The sequence below is a fragment of the Nuphar pumila genome, chromosome 4 (assembly GCF_984573655.1).
Source record: "Nuphar pumila chromosome 4, dmNupPumi1.hap1.1, whole genome shotgun sequence".
Lineage (NCBI taxonomy): Eukaryota > Viridiplantae > Streptophyta > Magnoliopsida > Nymphaeales > Nymphaeaceae > Nuphar > Nuphar pumila.
The window spans coordinates 97,952,799-97,960,459 of NC_143252.1; the positions used below are offsets into that span (position 1 = coordinate 97,952,799).

General features: G+C 41.7%; 1 non-coding gene across 1 annotated transcript; it reads right to left on the minus strand.

Annotated features, from left to right (window-relative positions):
* Positions 1-1,923: 1,923 nt before the first annotated feature.
* On the minus strand, positions 1,924-2,026 carry LOC149840325 (small nucleolar RNA R71). Its single transcript, XR_016431718.1, has one exon. It is a non-coding gene; the product is annotated as a small nucleolar RNA R71 (small nucleolar RNA).
* Between the last annotated feature and the right edge of the window lie 5,635 nt (positions 2,027-7,661).

The following is a 7,661-nucleotide window of genomic DNA, read 5'->3' on the forward strand; positions in this document are numbered from 1 at the left end:
TTTTTGCCCTATCGCACTAGCATTATTTTCTGTGCATAACTCTGTGTTTTCCAAATTTTTTTCGTCTATTCACTTTATTGACGTGTTATTTAACTGCAGACCAAATTTCAGCTCATTCGGAGTTGATTTGGTCTGATTTTTAAGCGTTTTGCGAAAACCGCTTTTTCTGGATTTTAAATTACAGGACTGGCGATATCCTGATTTTTCTCAGATTTGAAACGCTTATATCTGGAGTTCCAGATACTGTTTTTCAATTCTGTAAAAACTGTCGTTTTGTTCAATCTGTCAGTTGCAGAACAGAACAAATTTCGGAAAAATCGGACCTCGTTTGCCCTGTCAAACAGTGGTTTTCCGATAACCTGTCAGAATGCTATTTTACACTAGTTAGGGGCAGTTTCGTAATTTTCTTAATTTCGGCCTTTTAGATTTGTTTTTAGTAGTTTCTGCATTTTAGGAGTTGCATCATCATCATACAGCATTAGTAGAGTTAAATTGGTTAATTTTAGCATTAATTTAGTATTTTAGTTAATTTTTACTTGATAAATAGTATTTGCTTTACAATTTTCGTAAAATTAGAACTAGTCTTAGTCATTGTTTTCGTTATTAGAATAGAAAACTAACTTTGTATTTTTCTGCATTTTTAGGTTGAAAAACATATTTAGTGTCCAGGGATATTGTCCAAGTGAGAAGATTCTTTAAGTCGCGAAAAGACGGAAATACCCTTGGTGTGGAGCAGAAGACTGATTGCTTGTTTACTTTTCTTTTAGTGTTTAATTGCAGTTGTACTAACTTTGTAATTGTAGGTTGACATTTGGCATTAATAAATTGAATTTTATAGAAATATTGTGTTTAATTCCTGTTCCCTGAGGATCGACCCGTACTTACCACTTTGTGGAAAGTCGGTTTTTATATTTTTGGTTGACGATTTTCCAAAGTTTTATTGAAAATAAGTGTTTTAAAAAAAAGAGCATTCCAAAATATCAACCAAATTTTGGCGCCGTTGCCGGGGAACGGCGAATTAATTACTTTATTTCTTAGAGTTTAATTTATTATTATTTTGTTTTAGTTAGTTAATTAGTTGTTTTCTTTCTAGTTAGTAGGATTAGTAAGTGAATATAGGATTAATATAGTTAGTAAATATAGGATTCACATATTGTTCTTTTTAGGATTCACTTAATTATCATTCTGCAAGGAGCGATTAGACAGGTGGGTTTTAGAAAAACATAGTTTGTGATTTCCTGTATTTATTTGTTTTAGCATTTTAGAATAGTTTACTTTGTTATTTAATTATTTAGTATAGAATTCTGACATAGCTATATAGCATATTTGTTTGTTTTTAGTTACTGTTATTTGCTTATTTACATTTTAGTATCTGTGCTAGTTTAATTTTTTTTAGGTCGTTTGCTTACATCTGGTCTTAGTACCAGTGTATGCAGGGTCGACGAGGTCTAGGAACCCCATTACACCCATTTGTTGACAACCCAGAGAGAATTTTACATTCTCATCGAAGTTCGGCAACAATGGCTGACATGGATCCTCCACCTCCACCCCCAGTTCTTTCACGCCCTCTGCGGGAATACTTCATTCCCACAGACTATGTTCAGGCATCCTGCATTCGGAGACCCGATGTAGGAGCGCCACATTATGAGATTAAGGCCAGCATTATTCAAATGCTTCCATCCTTTTATGGCCTTAGTCATGAGGATCCCTACCGACACTTAGATGAATTCCTCGAAATCTGTTCTACTGTTAAGATACAGAATTTCGATGATGATGCGTTGAGGTTGACTCTATTCCCTTTTTCATTAAAGGACAAAGCCAAGTATTGGCTAAAGTCCTTAGATTCTGTAGAAATAGAGTCCTGGGATCAGTTGCAACAGGAGTTTCTTCGGAAATACTTTCCCATTGGTCGCACGAACCAATATCGTAGAGCCATCACTAGCTTTTCAGAGCTAGATGGTGAGCGCTTTCATGAGACCTGGGAGAGAATGAAGGATCTCCTCAGGAAATGCCCCCATCATCAGGTGCCGAAATGGCAACTGGTGCAGAGTTTCTATGATGGATTGTCTGACAAGAATCGTCAGATGATCGACTCTTCATGCGGTGGGACATTCATGCTGAAGAGCGAGGACGAAGCATGGAGGCTATTTGATACATTGGCCGAGAATTCACTCCACCATGCTTCGAGCTCTCATTCTGATAGAGCCACACCCAGCATTCAGAAGAAAGCTGGCGTTCTTGAGATTGGTCCATCTACTGCACTACAGTGTAAAGTAGACATGATTGCTCAGAAGCTGGACCAGCTTCTCTCAGGACCATTCACTACACAGCAGGTGTGTACTCTTTGTGCCAGTCCGGCACACGAGATCACTAAGTGCCCTTCAGCAGCTCAGTACCCTGAATTTGTTCAAGAACAAGTTCAGGCAGCTCAAGGTTACGTCAGACCGCCAAATAACCCATTTTCATCGACATATAATCCGGGTTGGCGTAACCATCCCAATTTTTCATGGAAGAATCCACAGTCTTCTATACAGATGCCTTCTTCCTCTCAGCCAGTTCGGCAACCATCTTTTACTCAGCCATTTCAAAGACCGAACTATGCTCAGTCTTCTTCTTCTTCAGTTCCTTCCCCGATTCAGCAGGAGTCTGCCCCGCAGACATCTTTTGAGGAGAGACTTCTCCAGGCATTCCAAGAGGTGAAAACCTCTAATCAGAACGCCTTCGAGAAGTGTAGCCAGATTTTGAGCTCACATACGCAGTCCATTGCGAAGTTAGAGTCGCAAATGGGACAGTTAGCTGAGGCTATTAGTAGGAGACCCGAGGGTACATTGCCGAGTCAGGCTGTCATGAACCCGAAGGGTAAGGACCAGATGACTGGAGGCCTATTTCATACTGAGACACAGCAGCAGGCTAAATCAGTTATGGCCTTGAGGAGTGGACGTGAGTATCACGTTGAGAGTAGAGAGAAGATAGAGGAGCCAGAGACCATTGTTTCACCTACGTCGGCTCAATCATCATCCCCATCCCCATCATCACCTTCATCATCTTTATCCTCAGAGAAGAAGAAGGATAGGAGTGAGCCTTCTCGCAAAGAGGAGGAGCCAGCAGAGTATATTCCCCCACCACCCTATCCCAAAGCATTAGAGTCTCCTGGTTATAGAGGGAAGCAAGGTGCGAAGATCCAGGACATGCTTGATATCTTCAAGCATGTACAGATCAACCTACCTTTGCTCGATGCTATTCAGCAGGTGCCGGCTTATGCCAAATTTCTGAAGGAGCTATGTACGCAAAAGAGGAAATCCAGAGAGCGAGTTCCTAACAGGGTCCATCTGACTGAGCAGGTGAGTTCAGTACTTCAGCATCAGACACCACCAAAGCTCAAGGACCCTGGAGCCCCTATCATTGCTTGTACTATAGGGAACATCCGGATAGAACGCGCATTGCTCGATCTTGGAGCAAGCGTGAACATTCTGCCCGGATATTTCTTTGATTCTTTCGGGTTAGGGGAGATGAGATCAACTCCGATTACACTTCAACTGGCAGATCGTTCCGTCAAGGTACCGAGAGGTGTCTTGGAGGACGTGCTAGTTAAAGTGGATGACTTTTATTTTCTAGTCGATTTCATTATCCTTGATATGGAAGGAGTAGACAGCCAGCACCAGACTCCGATTATTTTAGGCAGACCATTCTTGGCGACTGCCAATGCGTGCATCAATTGTAGAACTGGAGCCATGGATCTCTCATTTGGCAATAGGAAGGTAAAGCTGAATATTTTCAATGCCGCGATGGGACCAGCAGGAGACATGGACTGCTTTCATGTAGACATTGCACAGGAGTTAGTGGAGGAGCAGCTCGAGTTGTACATTACTGAGGATTCTTTAGATTTGTACCATATAGAGAAGAATAGCGGTGTAGATAGTGTAGATGTGTCTAGAGTGTCGTCGGAGAGACCACCTTGGGGAGCAGTCAGGGAACCTCTTCCACCACTTGCGGAGACCCCCGCCAAATCGTCGATCGAGTCGCCTCCGAAACTTGAGTTGAAACCCTTACCGGATTCACTCAAGTATGCATACCTCGGAGATGATGAGACTCTGCCTGTGATCATCTCGTCCTTGCTCACTGAGGAACAGGAACAGAGATTGCTGACTATTCTTCGAGAGCACAAGGCAGCGATTGGATGGGGAGTAGCGGATCTAAAGGGGATTGATCCTTCATTCTGCATGCATAGGATCCATTGTAATGAGGAAATCAAGCCATTTAGGGATATGCAGAGAAGGCTAAATCCCAACATGAAGGAAGTGGTGAAGAAAGAGGTGGTGAAGTGGTTGGATGCCGAAATCATTTACCCTATTTCTGATAGTCAGTGGGTCAGTCTGATTCAAGTTGTGCCGAAGAAGTCAGGACTCACTGTGGTTGAGAATGAGAAGGGTGAGAGAATTCCGATGAGGACCACTACAGGATGGCGAGTCTGCATCGATTATAGGAAGTTGAATGTGGCAACTAGGAAAGATCATTTCCCATTGCCATTCATTGATCAGATCTTAGAGCGACTCGCAGGACAGAGCTACTACTGCTTTCTAGATGGATATTCAGGATACAATCAGGTAGCTATCCATCCTGACGACCAAGAGAAGACCACGTTTACATGTCCTTATGGCACCTTCGCATTTAGACGTATGCCTTTTGGGCTCTGTAATGCTCCGGCTACTTTTCAGAGGTGCATGCTTGCTATCTTCTCGGACATGATTGATGATGTGATGGAAGTTTTTATGGACGACTTTTCAGTGTATGGCTCTTCTTTTGAAGATTGCCTCCATAAACTTGCTCGAGTACTGAGTAGGTGTGTGGAGACCAATCTCGTCCTGAGTTGGGAAAAGAGCCATTTTATGGTCCAGGAGGGGATTGTGCTAGGACACATTGTGTCCAAGCGTGGTATTGAGGTTGACAGAGCAAAGGTAGAATCCATTTCTCGTTTGACTCCACCCACCTCTGTGAGGCAGATTCGATCATTTTTAGGGCATGCGGGATTTTACAGGCGGTTCATAAAAGATTTCAGCAAAATTTCTCGACCGCTTTGCACGTTATTGGAGAAAGACCAACCCTTTGTTTTCGGTGAGGATTGTATGAAGGCCTTTGAGATTCTCAAAGAGGCCTTGATTACTGCACCTATTTTGAGACCTCCAGATTGGACTCTTCCATTTGAGATTATGTGCGATGCATCTGATTATGCTATGGGGGCCATTTTAGGACAACGCATTGATAGGAAGCCCTATGTGATCTACTATGCGAGTAGAACTCTGTCTGATGCCCAGATGAATTATACTACGACAGAGAAGGAACTACTTGCGGTAGTTTTCGCATTGGATAAATTTAGGTCCTATTTACTCGGTTCGAAGGTGGTTGTCTATTCTGATCATTCTGCATTGAAATATTTGTTGAATAAGAAAGACACCAAACCGAGATTAATTCGTTGGGTCCTACTACTACAGGAGTTTGATCTCGAGATTCGAGATAAGAAGGGAAGCGAGAATGTAGTAGCAGACCATCTTTCCAGACTGATCGTGGAGACCACGCAGGATCAGAGACCGATCAGTGATTCTTTCCCCGACGAGCAGATCATGTCAGTCAGTACATCGCAGTTACCCTGGTTTGCAGATATTGTGAACTATCTGGTTTCGAGGCAGATACCTGAGCATTGGAACAAGAATGAGCGTGAGAGGTTCCTATCTCAGGTGAGGCACTATTATTGGGATGAACCGGAGTTGTTCAAATACTGTGCAGATCAGATCATTAAGAGATGCGTTCTGGAGGAGGAATACCAGTCCATTTTGAATTTTTCCCATTCGTTAGCCTGTGGAGGGCATTTTAGTAGTAGGAAGACGGCTGCAAAGGTTTTGCAGTCAGGATTTTATTGGCCCACACTCCACAGAGACGCTCATGAGTTCTGTAGGCGATGCCTGCGATGTCAGCAGATTGGAAACATGTCCAAGAGGGACATGATGCCCTTGCTGCCGATTTTGATAGTCGAAATTTTTGATGTTTGGGGCATTGATTTCATGGGACCATTTCCGCCCTCATTCGAAAATTTATATATTCTGGTGGCGGTTGATTATGTGTCCAAGTGGGTCGAGGCTGTGGCCACCAAGACCAATGATCACAGAGTAGTGCTTAAGTTCATTAAGCACAACATTTTCAGTCGTTTTGGAGTGCCACGTGTGATGATTAGCGATGGTGGCAAGCATTTTAGGAATGTTCAGATAGCTTCTCTGCTGAGAAGATATTCTGTCAATCATAGATTCACCACTCCATATCATCCGCAGACTAGTGGACAGGTTGAAGTGTCTAATAGGGAGATTAAGCGAATTTTAGAAAAGACAGTTCGTCCGGACCGCAAGGATTGGTCCCAGCGCTTAGATGATGCACTTTGGGCATATAGAACTGCATTCAAGACTCCCATTGGCATGTCTCTGTATCGCCTTGTATTCGGGAAAGCATGCCATCTTCCTGTCGAGCTAGAGCATAGAGCGTACTGGGCTATAAAGAAATTGAATTTTGACCTCACCCAGGCTGGCAAAGAGAGAGCACTGCAGCTCTCAGAAGTAGAGGAACTCAGGAATGATGCATATGAGAATGCCAAATTATACAAAGCTCGCACTAAAGCATTTCATGATAAGCATATTGTCAGAAAAGTGTTTGAGCCAGATCAGAAAGTGTGGCTATACAATTCTCGTTTACATTTATTCCCAGGGAAGTTAAGATCGAGATGGACAGGTCCATACATTGTAAAAGAAGTATTTCCCCATGGAGCAGTGACATTATTCGATCCTATGACCCAAGGTACATTCAAAGTAAATGGGCAAAGACTGAAGCCATTCATTTCAGATGCCTTACAGGATGGTGAGTGTGAGATAGTGCATCTCACGAAGGCATGAAGATTCGACCAGAGGGATGTATCATATGTACATTATTTATTTTTCATTTCAGAGTTTTTATTTATTTAGTATTTCATTTCACATGTGCTAATTTGTGTTTTGATGTATGCAGGATGAACTTAACAATTAGTGTATCAATTACCAGGTACAGAGAAGAGTTTTCAAAGAATTCAAGAATCAGAGGAAAATCAACTTCAAAAGCTCAGAGCAAATCAGGTTGTATCTATCCTTTCTCCCATATTTTTGTTAGTGTCTTTTAGTGTGCATTTGCATTACATTTTTATTCATTTTGTATGCCACTAGAGACAGTGTCATTCAAGCATGGGGGGGTGGTTTAGATGCATGCACACAAAAATACACAAAAAAATTTTTTGTATGACTGGTAATCAAAGTAGGCATTTAAGAACAAAGTGTAGCATATATGATTGTTTTTGGCATAATCTAACAGTTTAAAAATTTTTAAGCCCCATAAAATTTTTTTTTCTGAACTGAATCAAATGTAGTAGTTGTTTATGAGATAATTCAAAGAAAAGATAGTATTTGATTGTTAGAAAATTTTGAATCACTTTTGTATAAGTATGCACAGTATGTTTTGAGGAAGAAATAAGCAATGGAAAGATGTGTTTGAAAAATGAGTTTAAAAGAATAGAGCTACGTTTAGTTGTTGATGTCTTCGTGAATCCTAGTAGTGGAACTCAGACACGAGATGAAGTGTTTGAGTGTCTTAAC